Consider the following 17,176-nt stretch of genomic DNA (forward strand, 5'->3'; position numbering starts at 1 on the left):
TGGTCACCCTTGTCTGATGAAGGATGAATCGTGTTGCCTACCTTCATTCACAATGTATTAATCCAGATATGAACGAATCAGAGACATTTTACTCTCAAACAAAACATTCAGACTGCAACCAACAACATTTGATTCACTTCTTTCATTTTCTTTATTTCATTTTTTACCAAATCCCCACTGATGCTGCTGATACAACATCTCCCCCAAAGAAAGGCAGGTAAGTAGCATTTCCGGTGTCTCATTTGAACATTGGCGCCAAAATTCACAACAATGAATTGATTTGTGAAATTCGTATGAGGATTTCGCTTCGTTTGCGATACGAACTGATACAGATTTAATTAAAACAAGAATTCAATGTCAAGCGCCCATCAGCAACAGCAGCAGTACCAAAAAACGAATTTGCTACTGGTCTTACGTATGTTCGCTACTGCAGTGCAAAAAAAAAATGGAAACACATTTGCATAATTTTTGGACAAACCAAAAGGAATAAGCAACCATGCAATAAATGATGATGATGATAAACACATTCAATATTCATTCATATATGTATGTAAGAGTTTTGCCTATATTATTTTTGGTGGGGGATTTGGCTCAAATGATCAATACAAAATCTGAGCCCATCGGCTGCACTTGTCATTCCTAACCATATTTCAGCTGTACATTAAGAAAAGGAAATTATATTTCTTCATGTTCTTTCGGAAAGTTAAATCCAAGGTTACAGATAGTTATCCAAAAAACAAAATCCCCAATGGCTACTATTTGCATCCGCTTTTTGGAGAAACTTAGTGCATTAAAGCAACTACATCCCACGAACTTCTGAAGGTACATTGGCCCTTTTTATTCAAATCACCAAGTAGGTAGTGTAATCGGGACTATACTAAAATGTGAACCTATATCCACAACTCTTGGGTGGAACAGTTTCGTGATCACTGTTCTTAATGATCAAGAAACGTCACATGCAAAATTATAGCTACAGGAAATGTTACTAACCTACGTCCTTTACATTAAAAGTTATTAGTAAAGTTCCGCTACACTGCTCATATTTGTCGAGGACAATCGGGTTATTGTAGACGGGTTACCACGATCAGCTCTTTTGTGATCGGGTCGCAACGAAGATAACCGGCTCGACGGTGATCGGGTTAATATGGTCGGCCGAAGGTTATCGGGTGGTTGATGTTGACTCGGAGGTAATCGGATGAGTGTCTCACCTCTGAAGTATTCGTACGCTGTCGCCTCGGTTACAATATGATGCTGTCGGCTCGGAGGTAAACGGGTGCATGGCTCGGATCTGAAGTATTTGGATGCTTTCGGCTCGGTGAGAATAGGATGCTGTGGGCTGGGAAGTAATCAGGAGTGTGGCTCGACTCTGAATTATACTAATGTTGTCGGCTCGCTGAAAATCGAGTTGTTGTACGAGGGCTGCACGATAACTAACTGGCCTAACAATGAAAACGCGAATATTTACCGACAAAAACAGTTTTATTGTTTTCTTAAGCAGTCTCCAACATGATTTATACACTTTTTCATGTGCTCAAACCAATTGTTGAATCACTTTGCACCACTCCGATGTGTGAGATATCGCATTGTCATGATGCACAATGATTCGTCTTCTCTTGTTCTTTTTCGAATTTATCAGGAAACTTCAGGCAAACAAATTGTAGTGTAGCACACAGAATTAACCGTCTTACATTTCTCAAGCCGTATGATAGCCACACGGTCAGTTTTGCCGAAGAAACAGGTGAACATTTGCTTCGAAGTGCTTCTTCCTGTTTTGTTTCGGGCTCCTAAGCATATATGCAAGATTCGTCGTCTGTGACGATCTTATAAATGTCGTATAAAGCATCGCGATCGTTTTTATTCACAATTTCTTTGCATAAATCCACAAGAGCCTTTTTTGGAGCGATTGTCCAATTTTGATGGATATAAACCGAAAAATCCATTTTTGCGGCCAAATATTAGCTGGGGGAAGAAATGTCTGAAGATGCCTCTCTCTCACGATGTATAAAATAGCGATCTTGCATTTTCCGTTCACGCAAGGCTTAATTTTTTTTCTGGCACAACGGGCGTTTTTTGACGACCCTCACGACTTTCATTTTTTAGCGAGTGTCGGCCACGATTGATACAAAGATTTAATTTGATCGATCGAAAGTTGTGAAAAATTATCGGACCAAAATGTTTGCAAGTAAATTCCATTTTTTTTTTTGAAAGTGATTTTTCCAGTTCGCTGTAAATAACACAACACGTAGTCGTATGACAAACCGTCCTGAGTACGTTTAGGCTAAAAAAATTCAAACGGCGTCTGACAACACGCGATGTTGCTAGTCCAGCTTACTAAGAGCTGGTAGCAGGCAAAGTGCGTGGCCGTCGGCGGAATTCGAAGACCTTGGAAAAGAAAACCAGTATATAAATTTGGACAGTAACACAAAGTGAATGAGAATTATTTCTCAAACGCATACATCGAACCTAGAATATGCTCTACGACGGTTGGAAAATGTTGAGTATATGGAAAATAGATGATATATACCTTATTGGTAACTGATGTACGTTTTGAAGAAATGTTACGATGTGCAAAGTTTCAGCAAAATCGGTTACTCTATTCATAAGTTATCGTAATCATCGCTCATTTTAGTTGAAACCAGCACTGTTGTTATACCCTCAACCTTTAGGTTAAAGAGGGTATATACGCTTTGATACGACCAAAAATGTGCCTCATCAAAATAATGGGTTTAGACCCCAAGTATGTTTGGAGGAAATCTGTTTCAAACTATTTGGAGTCGATTGAGCAGTGTCCTACCATCCGTCTGTCTGTATGTCGGGCTGATTGGTGCGCACGATAACTCTCGAACGAGTCAACCGATCGGGTCCCAAATTTGTCATTCGCAATATTTTGTCCAAATTTAGTTTAATTTCAAAATTGTATCTAAAATGGTGTGCACGAAAACTCTCGAAAGAGGTATGGTAATACTTTCAGATATAGACTGGGTTCGAATATGGACTACATTGGTCCACACCTTCGGGTACCACCCACACAAAATTCGGAAAAAGTAAAGTTTAAGAGCTCTCCGATCGTTTTGAATTTTTTCAGCAGATTGTTTTTACGGCCAGGGACGTACGCAGTATGAAAATTTGTCACACACTTTTTGAACATTTTGCTTCCAAAGTCTTATTTTGTCTAGACGCTGAGGGCATATCTCCTCTGGACGGTCTGGCAATATACACAGACGGTTCAATGATGGAAGAAGACACTGGTGCTGGAGTCTACTACATCTTTACAACATTTTCATCACCTACAACCTACCTGCGATGAACACAATGGACCAACAGTCTCCGAGTGAAGCAGTCACATATACTATTAGATGGCTGCGCATCCTTAAACCTTACCTAATAGCCTAAAAGCTTCAAGAAACCTTGAAGAGCACAAACTTAAATGACAAACCCACAAGATAAATCTCGCCGGGAGTTTCTGATTGGTCTATATTTTGCACATCATCTAGTCATGTATCAGGATTGTTTTAAATTGTTGTCCAAAAAGATCTTCTTGCGGGCCTTGTTAAAACGACGCGATTTATTTTCGAGGACAAGTCCACACTTCCTGAGATAACAGCCAAAAATCTCCAAAAATGCCTGCCGGTACCAACTATTTTGGGTAGTATGTAAGATAACTCTCCAAGGGAGAAACCAATTTGGTCTAAACGTTGTACGAATTACATATGTCCGAATATCGACTACATTGACCACTCTTTTGGGTACCAAGAGTGCAGTTTAAGGATTCGTCTCCGATCGTTTTTAAATTGTTGGCAACATGTTTTGTTTTCGGTCCTAGTTACAACGGTACAATTTTTTTCGGGGAAAATCCATACTTCCTGAAAAATTGGTCGAAAAACCCAAAAAGCCGCAATAGACGTCAGAAGTATTGTGTATGCTTTATTTCGTTATGCCCGAGGCTGTGAGTATATCTCTGTCGGCACAGCTGACTCATCACGGTGATCTTGAACCAACTTTTAATAAAAGGTGCTTACACCTGGGAAGTGTTTTGCAGATTTTGAAACTAAAATGTTCATAGATGAGAAAAATCAAAAGAGTCCCATATCGTTAGGACTTGCGGTATACAAGCAAAATTGCGAAAACCTAAGATAAACCTAACAATTAAAAAAGTATCAGTCGGCTTTGCCGACAGAGATATACCCTCAGCTGGTGTGGATTGAACTACTTTTTATTACAAAAAAATTATATATTTAGGGGGATTTTCAAAATTTTGGACGTTCATACGACAAAAGTATGGATAGGATTAAAGCTCAAAAATTTGCGGGCATATCGATTGATAAGGCTTTTTTATCACACTACCCTACGAAAAACATAATATCGCTGTACACAGGGCCACTAGGAAAACCTTCGGTAAAAATGTCCAAAGGTTCCTCGAACAGACCCTTAACCACAGAAAAATATTGAACATTTGTGTGGGTGGTATCACAAGAATGGGCAGATAGGGCCCAAATTTGAACATAAACTATGTTTCGACAGTATTTAGAAATCCAAAGTTTGGACCAAATCGGTTGCTACGACTATGAGAAATTCGGTTCGAGCTCTCCAGTCACTACACATGATGCCATAGAGGGTTCTTACAACGTTCGGACTTTTTTCTCGAGAAGTATGGACTTGCCCTTGAAAAAACTTTTACTGTCGTAATTGAGGCAGCGAATGCAAGTTGCTTCAACAAAAATCAAAGTGATCCGAGAGCAGGTCATAAAGTGAATTTATCCAAAAATGTGTGTGGGAGTTACCCGAAGGAGTGGACAAATATAGTCCATATTCGAACCTGAATATAACAGGTAGATATATTAGAATGTGTAAAGTATGGTCCAAATCTGTCACTCCCATCAAGAGTTATCGTACGCACAATTTTTCGGAACATTTTTGAACTTTTGTGTGGAAGGTACCTGAAAGAGTGGACCGATATGGCTTATCTTCGAGATTAAACTAAGTTTGCACAAAATATTACGAAGGTCACACTTTGGACCGAAACCACCTCACACGGTGTCATAGGTTTTTTTTTTTTTGCAACTTTCAGGCTATTTTCTCAGGAAGTATGGGCTTGCCCCTGATGAAACTTGTACCGTCGTATGGGGGTATGATGAAACTTGTACCGTCGTATGAGAGTTATCGTGCGCACCACCCAGAAAGACAGACGGACGGACATTTCTAAATCGACTCCAAATTGTCTGAAACGCATTTCGTCCGAACATACTTAAACTAAACCATTATTTCGATGAGGCACATTTTGCCCGTATGAAAGTGTATTTACCGTTTCTAGCCTAAAGGCTGAGGGTTTAAAAATGTTAACTTTGATCGCGATTTATTGAAAAAGAGCTACGGCGATTTTTTGTTTGTTTTTTGATTTTTTTCATCTATGAACATTGTAGTTTCAGAATCCGCAAAAACTTCCCAGGTGTAAGTAATTTTCATTTGAATTTGGTTCAAGAGCATAGTGTCATACTTTTTTACTTGTTTTTTAGATAAGTTGTACATGGCTTAAATCCTCCGGAAATGTCTCCAAAATAAAATTAGGTGCATTTTGTCACAGTTGGAAATTTGATGATGCCTCGCCAGGACAAACTCCGAGCAATTAATCTGACAATCCACTCACCCACTTGACAATTTCAAGAAGTAGGATTATTTATTATTTTAAAATGTGACTTATCGACTATATTGATTTATCTATATCATCTTCGAGAGGGTTTGATAATTACTTAACAAAAAATATTTCCCAAGGCTCTTTGGTATCCGTATTATGGAGATTATGCCCCATGGCGGTATAAAAAGCCGACAATTTTAATTCCGATATGCCTTAAAAACATCTTACAAAAACCCATGAAAATCCTTGATTTTTACTGTATGTATTAGAATTTTTCTTTAAAAATATAAAATCTTTGCAGTTTTTCTTAAAATATTTAGAGATGTGCAAATATTATTTTTTTAAAAATCCACGATTAGAGTTTTTATAGTTTATGCAAAAATATTAAAAACATCTACGATTGATATTCTGTAACAATTATTAAAAGTGTCCAACTTCGTTATACTCTGTTATAGTTATGAAGGTCCTCAAAAATACTCCGTGGAAATATTAATCGCAAATCCTTTATTGTAGCTCTTGTATTTAATCTTTAAATAATGTAAGATTATATTTTCTACAGACAGTACTTTCAATATGCATCCCAGCAAAATAAATTGGAAGCAGTGCAATGTAGACTAGTTCTTTCACGGCATGTTTTTATGCAGTTCAAACGGAGTCGTGAAAAAGGCACTCCATTCCTCACATTTTAACCGCATTTGGATGCAATCCAAAGAATCACATCCATTTGTCACAATTTAACAACATCCGGAGGCAGTTCAACGGAGTCGTGAAAAAGGCACTCCAATTCCTCACAATTTAACAGCATCCGGATGCAGTGCAAACGGAGTCGTTAAAAAGGTACTCCGTTCACTACATTTTATTAGCAGTTTTTAGACATCCCTACATGTACATAAATCAGTTTGTACATCTCTACAGGCAGCGGAATACATTTCCAAAAAGAGATAATCGTGTTAACATTTCCAAACATTTGTTAATACAAACTAAATAATATTTAATTTGTGAACATTTTTCCGGTAACTCACGAGAAGAAAATTTCCCAATGGAGTGCTGTTGGAGTACATGTCGAAATCTTAAGTGGTGATGGGAAGACAATATCAAACCCATTTAGCAGATGAAGCAAAAGCATTTAAGCTTGGATTAAATGAAGAGCGGAGGAAACATAATTTTTCATAATTTTCATAATTTGTGTTAATTTAATAAAGTTATTAATATTTTTGTTTCACACAAATAATAAATGCATTTTATTTTGTTATTCAAAACACGTGCTCTGGACTGCCTCCCATTCTACCCCAAAGGGTCAGTTAAAATGCAATGCCAAAGGGTCAGTTAAAATGCAGTGCCAAAGGTTCAGTTAAAATGCAATGCCAAAGGGTCAGTTAAAATGCGGTGCAATGGAGTGCCTCTTTCCTGGGTCACTCCCTTGTAAAAATCATGAGTGAAAATGCATAATTTGATGCACTTCCAAATCACTTGTACATATCATTTAACTGCCTCTTTGGAGGCAAACTTTTTGCTGGGATAATATACACGATAATCACAAGATTGAATCGAGCGCCAGCTTAAAAATACTCTTCGAATTTGTTGCTGTAAAGTCGCCTGCCGTGACGAGCAGAAATGGAAACACACAAACATCTTAAAACGTTTTGCAACACCCAGCAGGACATTGCTACTTAAAGAAACTAACAGTAGCCATAATTAGGTGTGCAAATTGTGTTTAGCAAGCGGAAACAAGAAGGCGTTAATTTGCCTAGGAGACAGTTGTGAAGATCAGTTGATGAATCTATTCAAACAAACCTTTTTTTGGGTGTGATCAATTTCTCTTCCACTCTATCTCACACACGCACACACACACACATCTCTGTGGGATACCGGAACCAACCACAACCATAAGATGGATTAATGGACAAACCAGACAACAACACCTAAATAGAATTCTTCGAGAAAAGAAAAATCACGCCTTTTCTCTAACTTAGAATTAGCCGATAATTAACAAAATAGAAGATTTCCATTATAATATCTTGTAAATCTCTTAGGAGGAACAACGCACAGCCAAGCCAAGTCAATTTAATTGTTATTCATTCAAAGAATCTCACTTCCTCTAATCCGTTTGTTTTTGTTGGGTGTAATGAGCTACTGTTTTTGTCAACGATTTTATCAAGAGAATACATCTTGGGCACGTATAAGAAGAAGAAAAAAAACTCTATGCACTCATGAATGGACACTCTAAAAATTTTTGGCTACAACACCAAACAACACTTAACGTTCGATTTTTTTTTATTTTTATGTTTTTAACTGCAAAGGAATTCTTCAAATTTTATATGATTTTCTAGGAAAAAGAAGACATAAGGAGTTTTTGGGTTTTTTTTTTCATTCATTTCAAACACCTTTTTTTGGTGCGCTGTTGGTGTTTTTGATGGTTGTGGTGGTGATGATGATGATGTTGCATATATTAAAATTTGAAATTCTTAGGAAGATCATGACAATCGTATATCGTTCTTTTGGGGGGTTGTGTGGCTATATTCACAATATTCTATCATTCTATCTAGCAGCCACTGCTTAATTTGTGGCCTGATGTTTCGTTTTCGGTTTTTTATGACTTAGAAAAGCAGCCATCAAACAAGAGGTCGCGTGCCAAACGCACTTGGAAAATAACTTTTTTGTGTCATTTTGATTCTCTGTTATTTTTGTGCGTGATTTTCTAGACGAATTCAAAATTATTATTAATATGAAAGAATATTTGTGTCATTGTGATCAAAACTGATAGAATACAACAAAATTGTTATGATTTTTTCTTTAGAAAACGTAATTGATGATGCAATTGATGTTGAAAACAAGGAACAAATAATCAGTAGCCTATAGCTGTAAAAACAGGAGTGGTAAACCTAAATGCCCTGAACAGAAATATGTTATTTTAACAAATAAACAGCAATTTCACAATTGAAAATATAAGTTTTTAAGCTACGTGTGTAAATTTTAAGGGGTTTGTGGGATACGTATCATGAAAAGTGGACCTAATTATTACTCTGAGAGATCCATTCTACCACACAGTCTACACGAAAAAAATTCATAATTCGTTGTATATAATGCAAGAACAACAATTGGGGGGAGTTTTAGAACTTGCGGACCACTATACAGAGAAGTATGTAAAATAAAATAATAGTGTTATAACAAATACCACAAAGACTATTAAAAACCTTTAGTATATATCGGAGTATATATCGCATGAAGTATTTTTTCCCCTTCGGAGTTTTTTTCTACAGAAAAAATCGGAATTTTTTTTTATAGAAATAAATTCTCAGGCCCCCCGTCGAAATTTTTTTATAGAAAAAAATTCTCAGGCCCCACGTCGGAGTTTTTTTCCATAAAAAAAATTCTCAGAACAAAGGTCGGAGTTTTTTTCTATAGAAAAAATTCTCAGATCCCAGGTCGGGGATTTTTTTTTAGAGACAAATTCTCAGACCCCAAGCCGGTTTTTTTCTATAGCAAACAATTCTCATACCCAGGTCGGAGTTTTTTCTATAGAAAAAAATTTTCAGAACCCAGCTCTTAGTTTTTTCTATAGAAAAAAATTCTAAGAATACAGTTCGGTGTTTTTTTCTAGAAAAAAATTCTCAGACCCCATATCGGAGTTTTTTCTATAGAAAAAATTCTCAGACCCCAAGTCGGAGATTTTTCTATAGAAAAAAAATTCTGACACTCCAAGTCGCAGTTTTTTTCTATAGAAAAAAATGCTCAGAGTTTTCCTATAGACAAAAATTCTAAGACCCCAGGTCGGAGTTTTTTTTTTCTATCGAAAAAAATTCTCAGACCACTGGACGGAATTTCTTTCTATAGAAAAAATTCTCAGACCCTAGGACGGAGTTTTTTTCTATAAAAAGAAATCTCAGACCCCAGGACGGAGTTTTTATACCCTACACCACTATGTGGGGAGGGTATTATAAGTTGGTTTTGGCCAAAAAGTTTGTAACGCATCGAAATAATGGTCGTAGACCCATAGTTATATACACCAAAATGAATGTCTCGACGAGCTGAGTCGATCTGGGTATGTGTGTCCGTCCGTCAGTCCGTCCGTCTGTCCGTCTGTCCATCTAAACCTTGTAATCACGCTACAGGTCGCAATTTTGATCGGATCGTCACGAAATTTTGCATGTTAATGGGGGTCCCGGAGGGGAAGAAGCCTATTGATTTTGGTGATGGTCGGATAATATTTAGGGGTCGGAAAGGGCAAACAACTTAGGTGGATAAAAAGACAACGTTTTTTTCCAAAGCGAATATCTCAGCTTCTATACGGGGTATACCAAAAGCAAAACCTGACAATAAAAGTAGAAAATATCACCTTTCTAATGATGTAAAATGGGTGCTCGTAGGCGATCAAACAACGAAGATATCACAATAGTAGCAAATAAAACCCCAATTTTCATTTTTGCGATTTTAATTATATTGACGAATATCACAGCTTTAGTTGTAAACATTCCAAAAGCAAAGCCTGACTATGAAAGTAGAAGATCCCGTCTTTACAATGATGCAAACCAGGTCGGCGTAGGTAACCAAGTGACGGAGATATCGCAATAGTCGGTAATACATCCCATTTTTCTATTTTTTTGGAAATCACGCTACAAGTCGCAATTTTGATCGGATCGTCACGAAAATTTGAGGGTTAATGGGGGTCACACAGTTAAAGAAGCCTATTGATTTTGGTGATGGTCGGATAATATTTAGGGTTCGGAATGGGCAAACACTTATTTGGAGAAAAGTCAACATTTTATTTCAAAGCCAATATCTCTGCTTCTTTAAGAGCTATATCAAAAGCAATACTAGGCAAGGAAAGTAGAAAATATCACCTTTACAACGATGTTAAGTAGGTTGTCGTAGGTGGTCAAATAGCAGAGATATGGCAATAGTCGATAATGCATCCCATATTCCGATTTTTTTGTAATCACGCTACAGGTCGCAATTTTGATCGGATCGTCACGAAATTTTGGGGGTTAATGGGGGTCCCAAAGAGAAAGAAGCCTATTGATTTTGATGATGGTCGGATAATATTCAGGGGTCGGAATGGGCAAACACTTATTTGGAGAAAGGTCAACGTTTTATTTCAAAGCCAATATCTCTGTTTCTTTAAGAGGTATATCTGAAGCAAACCCTGGCAAGGAAAGTAGAAAATATCACCTTTACAACTATGTAAAGTAGGTTGTCGTAGGTGGTCAAATATCAGAGATATGGCAATAGTCGATAATGCACCCCATTTTCCGATTTTTTTGTAATCACGCTACAGGTCGCAATTTTGATCGGATCGTCACGAATTTTTCGGGAGTGGATGCGGGTCCCACAGAGGAAGAAGCATATTGATTTTCGTGATAGTCGGATAATATTTATGGGTCGGAATGGGGAAAAACTCATTTGGAGACAAATTCAAAGTTTTATTCTTTGTGAATATATCGGCTTCTAGTAGTGTTATTCCAACGGCAAAGCCTGTAAATGGAAGAAGAAAATATTACCTTTACATTGGTGTAAAGGCGAAGGTGGTCTAACAAGGGAGATACCACAATAGTCGGTAATGCATCGAATTCTTCCATTTTTTGCAATCAAGCTACAGGTCGTAATTTTGATCGGATGGTCACGAAATTTTGGTTGCTTATGGGTGTCCCAGAGAGAAAGAGGCATATTATTTTGGCGGTAGTCGGATTATATTCTCTAAAAGAAATGTTCAGCAGTGAAAAGCTTTTGCACAGGGGTAGTGGTGTAGGGTATCACATGGTCGGTCCCATCCCGACTATAGCCTTTGCTCACTTGTTTTCTATAGAAAAAATTTCTCAGACCGCAGGTGGGAGTTTATTTGAATAGAAAAAATTCTCAGACCCCAGGTCGGAGTTTTATTTTATAGAAAAAATTTCTCAGACCGCAGGACGGAGTTTTTTTCTATAGAAAAAAATTCTCAGACCCCAATAGTAAAATTCTGTAACTCATTTTTTTGAGTTACCGACAAAAATCGGTAAAATAAAAACGCAAAATTATAAATCAAAAGTATCAATAAAAGTTGACATCAGTGTTGTCATCGATAGAACTAAGCGACAACTTTAATTTGGTTGTTAATTTACCGAACATTTTAGTTAATTACCGAAATTAAAAGCCTTTTATTTTTACCGATTTTTGTCGGTAACTCAAAAAATGAGTTACAGAATTCCCCTACAGGTCGGAGTTTTTTCTATAGAAAACAAGTAAAAAAGTATCAGTCGGCTTTGCCGACAGAGATATACCCTCAGCCTGTGCAAAATGAAACACCTTTTTCACAAAAAACTTATGTATTTAGGGGGTTTCAAAATTTTGGTCGTATGAACCGACAAAAATGTTGTAGGATTAAAGTTCAAAAATTTTGCGGAAAAGGCACTTAAAGGAATGGACTGGCATAGACCACGGGGCTGCCATAGGGGGTTTTTAAACCCTTCGGGCTGTTTTCTCAAGAAGTATGGACTCGTGCGCACAATTTTTCCGAATATTTTTGAACATTTATGGGGTAGGTACCTGAAGGAGTGGACCGATATGGCTTATCTACGAACTTAAATTAAATTTGGAAACAATATTACGTAGGCCAAATTTTGGCCGGAATCGGCATTTCCGTTCGAGAATTATCTTGCGCTTTCACCCATAAACATGGTGTCATAGGGTTTGTTTTTCAACTTTCAGGATATTTTTTCAGGAAGTATGGACTTGCCCTTGAGGAAACTTGTGCCTTCGTATAGGGGACAGTGAATACAATATGTTACAACAAAAAGCCAGGCGATTCGAGAGCAGGTCCTAAACTGAACTTTTCCGAAATTTTGTGTGGGAGGTACTCGAAGGAGTTTGCCGATTGAGTCCATATTGGAAACTCATCTAAGTCTGGTAGAAATTTCATAATGTGCAAAGTATGGACCAAATCGGTTACTCCCTTCAAGAGTTATCGTACGCACAAATTTTCCGAACATTTTCGAACTTTTGTGGGGGAGGTACCGGAAGGAGTGGACCGATATAATCCATCTTTGAACTTGAACTAAGTTTAGACAAAATATTACAAAAGCCAAATTTTGGACAGAATCGGCAGATCCGTTCAAGAGTTATCTTGCGCTCCAACCACTACACACGGTGTCATAGGGTTTTCTGTAACTTTCAGGCTATTTTCTCAGGAAGTATGGACTTGCCCCTAATGAAACTTGCAGCGTCGTATAGAGGACAGCGAATACAACTTGCGTAAACAAAAATCAAAGCGATTCGAGACCAGGTCCTAAACTGAACTTTTCCGAAATTTTATGTGGGAGGCACTCGAAAGAGTTTACCGATTGAGTCCATATTGGAACCTCGTCTAGTAGGAATTTCATAATGTGCAAAGTATGGACCAAATCGGTTACTTCCTTCAAGAGTTATCGTACGCACAAATTTTCCGAACATTTTCGAACTTTTGTGGGGGAGGTACCGGAAGGAGTGGACCGATATAATTCCTCTTTGAACTTGAACTAAGTTTGGACAAAATATTACGTAAGCCAAATTTTGGACCGAATCGGCAGATCCGTTCGAGAGTTATCTGGCGCTCCAACCACCACACGGGGTGTCATAAGGTTTTTTGTAACTTTTAAGGCTATTTTCTCAGGAAGTATGGACTTGCCTCTAGTGAAACTTACAGCGTCGTATAGAGGACAGCGAATACAACTTGCGTAAACAAAAATCAAAGCAATTCGAGACCAGGTCCTAAACTGAACTTTTCCGAAATTTTGTGTGGGAGGTACCCGAAGTAGTGGACCGATTGAGTCCATATTGGAACCTCATCTGAGTTTGGTAGAAATTACACGATGTGTAAAGTATGGACCAAATCGGTTATTCCCTACAAGAGTTATCGTGCGCACAAATTTTCCGAACATTTTTGAACATTTGTGGGGGAGGTACATGAAGGAGTGGACCTATATGGCCCATCTTCGAACTTAAATCGAATCTGGACAAAATATTTCGATACCCAAAATTTGAACCGAATCGATTGATCCGTTCGAGAGTTATCGTGCGCACCAGCCAGCCAGACAGACAGACAGACGGACAGACAGACAGACGGACGGACATTGCTAGATCTACTCAAAATTGTCTGAAACGGATATCGTACAAACATACTTGGGGTCTAAAACCATTATTTCGATGAGGCACATTTTTGGTCGTATCAAAGTGTAAATACCCTCTTTAGCCTAAAGGCTGAGGGTATAAAAATTCTCAGACCACAGGTCGGAGTTTTTTTTCCTATAGAAACAAATTCTCAGATCCAAGGCCGTAGTTTTTTCTATAGAAAAAAACTTCAGACCCTAGGTCGGAGTTTGTGTTTCTATAGAAAAATTTCTCAGACCCCAGGTCGGAGTTTTTCTCTATAGAAAAAAATTCTCAGACCCCAGGTCGGAGTTTTTTTCTATAGAAATAAATTCTCAGACAACAGGTCGGAGTTTTTTTCTATAGGAAAAAATTCTCAGACCCCAGGTCCAAATTTTTTCTATAGAAAAAAATTCTCAGGCCCCAGGTCGGAGTTTTTTTTCTATAGAAAAAAATTCTCAGGCCCCAGGTCGAAGTTTTTTTTCTATAGAAAAAAATTCTCAGACCCCAGGTCGGAGTTTTTTCTATAGAAAAAAAATTCTCAGACCCCAGGTCGGAGTTTTTTGTACGATCTTGTCGTCGAATATCTTCCCTAATGCAACTAGTGAAAACCAGATCTTACCACATTTCTTCATCACGAGGAATATGCAAATATTTGCCACTATATCTAAGGCCACTCTGTTCACTACATGGACTTCGGAGGTGTGGTTAGCTATGCAGTGAGGAGCGAACATAAGTGCAACGCGATGGAACAATATTCAAATTTGACAGAACACCGCCTGTGAACTACAATGGCTTGCCTCCTCTTGTCATCAGTGAACAACCTGAATGAGGAGGCGAATATTCTTCTAGTATGGCAACAAAATGGTGATTGCTCACAGTACGGTGAATCATACTCCCCTACATGCTTAGGTCAGGAGGAATCATTACACTACAAACTGGTTCTTTTCAACTGCCAAATTTATTTAACTAATTCCTATTAATGTACCCATATTTCTAGATTTGGATATACAGCTACAGCTTTGTGCGAAGTAGGAACTAGGCCTTTGAGGACCTTGATTTCTCAGAGTATGTACATATATTCCAACTATTGCAGCTGATAAACGTCAGCTAGAACGATACATTGCACCTTTTCAACTGGCCTGCCAAACCTACTCAACTTCCCATTGGTGGTCACAGATTTTATTGAGATTCGGTATATATTTTGCTTAAATTTGCAATGTATTTTAAATGAGCCCTACTTTAAAAAATTTGGAAGGCTTTAAAATTTATCACGATGCACCTGTTTAAAATAAACAAATAAAACAAAACACTAAAAATTTACTGCATCTATTGTAAAATTATTTGTGGTTAAGAAAATAACTTTTTTGTATTGTAAAATAAACCTCACACCATATGTACATATGTAACATTTCACGCTTTAAGCTGGCATAAAAACGCCCAGAGTTTCCACTTTTGCAACTAAACACGGTAGCTCCTCTACCTCCATTTAGCAATGTTTTGGTGGCTAATGATGCCACATACCTGACATATGGGCATAATTAGCAATAGTTTTGTTGTCAACAAGCCATAACAGTTGACGTTGTCATCCACAACGATTTGAGAAGGGCAAGAAACATCCCTTGTGTCGCGTTTTGAAGGGGATCGATGATGGCAACTCATCGAGGAGTAGCAAAAGGTCACATATTGGCCAGATTTAAGGCACACACAGAAAATCCTTAAAACCGAAAGTCACCACCAAAATAAAATTTTAGGACGAAGGAATCAAGCAGCTTGTTTGGCTCTTGTTATAGTTTTTTGTTCGTATGTTCCATAAAAATCAATCAATCATAAAATATATATTAATGGATAACCTATGAAAAGAAAAAACAAAACAATATTTTTGCAAAAAACACACACATATTTGTTGTGTCCACAGGAAGTGCAAAACGTTAGAACGTTGATAAGGCGTGGTTTACAGGATTATTGCAATTTTTCTTGTTTAACAATGATCACAACGTGTGATCGATGAATGGGAAACTGGCTTAAGGTTTCATTAGGTAAAGTGACAAAGGATTTTTTGAAAATCTTTACATTTTTTAAGATTTTAAAATCCTTAATGTATTACAGACAATCAGCTACTGTAGTAGCACTTAGGAAACTAAACCCCCAAAGACCTAAAAGACATGATAATGTAGTGCTACGAGGAAAGAATTTCCTAGAAGTTAGTTGTCACCAACAAGAGTCATTACTGGTTGATGTGGTAAATGATATTTTAAGGAATATTAAAGTAGATGGGACTTTGGACAACTTATAGAATGCTCTCTTCTTCTTCTTTATTTGCAAATATTTTGATTAATTAAAATTTAGTATAAGTATTGCATGATTCATTCGAAATAACTTTTAAAAAGCGTTGCTGCAATAGAACCTCACCGATTTATTTATTTCTATTTCCTTTGTTTAATTTAGCAGCAAAAAAAAAACACAAACAAATACACAAAATTATGAACTCTTTGTAGCCTACTTGTCATAAAGTGACTTGACCTAAGCCTACCATAACTGGGTGAAATAATTTCCCGTTTGTCGTTTCTTTCAAATTTACTTCTTTCTTGATTTATTTGTCACAATAGACAACCACAATGTACAACCATTTATAGGCGCTAACAACGAAAATTTTTAATAATAATTTCCTTTTTCCTCAATCAGTAAAGACCCAGCCTAGACATAGAAAGCAAGAGAGTAAAAGAAATCACTGAAAAGAAAAGTAAACAAACTTCTTCCTCATTATACAGAATGCATGACAACGGTAAATGCAAGCAACAACCCACGAGTCAAATCACTTTCGCCACACACTAGATTTGTCTGTCTGTCCGTCGGTCCAGCCGCATATTCATCATTATCATAGAAATTGAACACAAATTTGTGCAATTTTTCAGCAGCTTGTGCTAAATGCAATTTCCCGCCACCGTCTTTTTGTTGGTCTTTTGGTTCTTTATTGTGTGACAATTGCATAGAAGAAAATCACAGCATCCGCTGTAAAGATGTACGTGAATCTATAATATTTCCACGACAAAAAGTCTTGTAAGTCAATGAAAATTTAAAAAGAAAATAGAAAGAGACATTCAAAAATCCACGATTGCTAAGATCTATCAATAACACATTCCATCAAATTCCGTGAGAATTGTGCTGATGATCCCTCAAAAATATTCCTTCAAAATCCACCGTTGGTGCTCAAGAGGTTCGGCCGGGCCGAATAAGAACAATTAATTTCCTTTCGTTTATGAAAGTACTAAGTACTTCCTCTTATTGCAGGAGTAGTATATCACAAATGATATTACCCTTCAAAAGAGCTCATATGGTGTGTCATCGTAGTTATTTCCAAAACATGGACTAATAATTTTCCGAATTTGCAATATTAAATTTGTTAACACAATGTTACACTGTGTGTAATTTTTTGAGTTATGG

The sequence above is a fragment of the Musca autumnalis genome, unplaced genomic scaffold (assembly GCF_047663935.1).
Source record: "Musca autumnalis isolate F117 unplaced genomic scaffold, ASM4766393v1 scaffold_4, whole genome shotgun sequence".
In the NCBI taxonomy this organism is placed as follows: domain Eukaryota; kingdom Metazoa; phylum Arthropoda; class Insecta; order Diptera; family Muscidae; genus Musca; species Musca autumnalis.